Below are 2,863 nucleotides of genomic sequence, written 5' to 3'. Positions count from 1 at the left end.
TGAAACCCAAAGAGTGGAAAATAATCTTCAACAGCAATGCATCTGACAGAGTTTTAGCATCCAGAATATATAAAGAACTCAAAAAACACAGAAGCAAGAAAGCAAATGACCCAATTAAAAGATGGGCTAAAGATCTAAACAGAGTTCTCAAAGGAAGAAATAAAGATGGCCAAGAAACATCTCAAAAAGTGTTCAACATCGTTAGTAATTAGGGAAATGCAAGTTAAAACCACCCTAAGATATCACCTTACAGCAATGAGATTGGCTAGGATCAAGAGAACAAATGATACCAAATGCTGGTGAGCATGTGGAGAAAGGGGAAGGCTCATTCACTGCTGGTGGGATTGCAAACTCATGCAAACTCTGTGGAAAACAGCGTGAACTCTTAAAAATCTAAAAATGAACCTACCATGTGACCCGGTTATACCACTCCTTGGCATATACCCAAAGGACTCATCCTATTGTAGAGACACTTGTACAACCATGTTTGTTGCTGCTCTTTTCACAACACTAAGAGATGGAAGCAACCTAAGTGCCCCTCAACTGACGAGTGGTTAACAAAAATGTGGTTTGTTTATACGATGGCGTTTTTACCCAGCAGTCAAGAAAGATGAAATAATGAAATTAGCAGATAAGTGGATGGATCCAGAAACTGTTATACTAAGTGAAGTAACACAGACTCAGAAAAACAATCAACGTGTTTTCTCCCTCATATGTGGATCCTAGCACCAAATCCTTTTAAATTCCAGGCCCTTTTAATAAGATGATACTACCCAGCAGTCCCTTCTGCATGAAATAACTGCCATCATCACGACTTCAGCTGAGCCTGATTGCTAAACATCATCACAATTGGGCTTGTTGACAGTTGTGCTCATTCATTAAAGGAGGGCCAAGCAGGGTCATTGGACCCTTACTGGAGTATTCAACCACTCTTCCCAGCCAACTGTATGTAATTTGACCCTAATCACACAGGGCCTCCTGGATTTGGGGAGGGCTAAAGTATACAATCTGTGGAAGGCTAGGAAGAGAAGGCATGACCCATCCTGGGTAAAAGCTATCCAGCGTGCATTCCCTCAGGTCATACGTACACCTTAGCAACCCCTCAGTTATCTCAGTAAGTAAACTCAATAAATTCATTGGTTCCCCAGTAAAACTTTAATCAAACATTGGCTCAACACTAGAGCCTTGAAAGGGAATAAGCATTGCTTAGCATCCCCAGGAAAAGAAGTCTCACAACAGATGGAAAATTTATTTGTTAATGCTATTATGTCTCATAATTATTTTAAAAAAGAAAATGAGAATGTAAAAGATGTTAAAAGAATATGGGAATGGAGGTATTTTCCAAAATAGACAGAAAAAATGAGAAAGACTAAGCAAGTGATGAAGGTCTGTCTAGTTTTGCTATGATATATAAAGGATGAGACAAAAATAATATATACATCATCTTAAAATTTCTATGGGCATAGGTTAGTCAACTAGTTTAAGAAACAAAATATATATCTAGTCAAAATTTATCTGAGAATATTTGGTTTTTTATCTAAGCCTTATCTACATAGCACATGATAATTATAAGTACCAGAGTGGTGAAACTAACCTTATTGGATGTTTAACAGGCATAGTTTGAGGCCTATACTAATGTAGTCAGAGGGTCTCAAAGGACAGTTTTTGCCCCTTGCCCTCCAAGGTCGGCTAAGTTCCAGGGGACTATGGAATGTCTCTTGAAATGTCCTGTAACTGTGGTGAGTCACCTGTCCTTTTGTTCAGGGAAGCCATGGAAACCCCATGAGATAGATTTAAACCAATGTCCAGTCTACAAAGAGGTGGGTCAACTCAGAGGAAACATCTCATTCATGCTTCTAAGTAAAGCCAGACATAGTCTAGCAGGACCTTTGACTTATCTTCACATAGATGGAACTGGTAAAAAAAAGGAGCCAGGAGCTCCTTCAAAGCCAATATGACTCCTGAGGAACAGATCATCAAATGACCTTAAGTGTAAAAGTAAATTGATTTATTTGGGCCAACTGTATGGTCTTAAACACCCAAAAGGAAAGTATAACCAAAGATTAAAGTATGAGTCTGTTTCTAATAAGACAATGCTACTCAGATGTAAGACTTAAGTTTATATGAAAAGTTATTTAGACAATTATTTCTCATAGATGATTTTATTCCTAACCAGAAAGTGCTGCTCAGATGTAAGACTTCAAATCTTGGTCTCCAATACTGTAGTGCCCACCTGTAGCTAAGGGCGACAACCAGCTATTGTTCTAAAATGATGGATATATTTGTTTTCTCCCCCTACCTAGAAGCCTTTGAGAGGGAACTGACACTGATTCTCTAGCTACTCCAATAGCTATCAAAGTGCCTGAAAGCAAATCTTGAATCCATCACTCTCGAGTCCAGCCTTGGCAGACAAAAGAAAAATGAGGAAGAACCCAATAGAGGGATGTTTTTGGAAGCCCGTGTCAAGAAATTCCAATGGACTCTCATATAAACATTTGGGAAAATTGCCCTGTTCTGACTTTTTTCTAGTTCCCTGTCTAGAGCTTGTAATGCTAATTACTCTTGCCTTTACTTCTCCTTCACATCTCCTAGTCACGATTCAAAGACTTTCTTTTCCTCCTCAAGATAGGAGTTATGCAATTTGGGAGTATATTAGATAGACCCACTGAAGGGGTGCTCCAATGGCCTCACCCTGCGTCCCTGTTCAGCATGGAAGAAGCCAGAGTGGTCTGCGTCCCTATTCCCTATTGGCAATTTGGGTAACCTCTTCAGAGGATGGTGTGATAAGAATCAGAGGTAAGAATTGACTAGGCAGTTAGGGTAAAAAGACCCCAAAGAAAAGTAGCCAGTTTCTTGGCTAAAA

At 39.4% G+C, this 2,863-nt stretch overlaps 1 protein-coding gene across 3 annotated transcripts in view; it reads right to left on the bottom strand.

Moving 5' to 3' along the window:
* The window catches only part of Sez6l (seizure related 6 homolog like), a 193,870-nt gene that overhangs the window by 57,544 nt on the left and 133,463 nt on the right, over positions 1-2,863 (bottom strand). The gene's annotated exons all lie outside the window — the stretch shown is intronic.

The sequence above is a fragment of the Nannospalax galili genome, unplaced genomic scaffold (genome assembly GCF_000622305.1).
Source record: "Nannospalax galili isolate Female #2095 unplaced genomic scaffold, S.galili_v1.0 scaffold1945, whole genome shotgun sequence".
NCBI classification, from domain to species: Eukaryota; Metazoa; Chordata; class Mammalia; order Rodentia; family Spalacidae; genus Nannospalax; species Nannospalax galili.
This window is presented reverse-complemented; position numbering and strand designations above follow the sequence as displayed.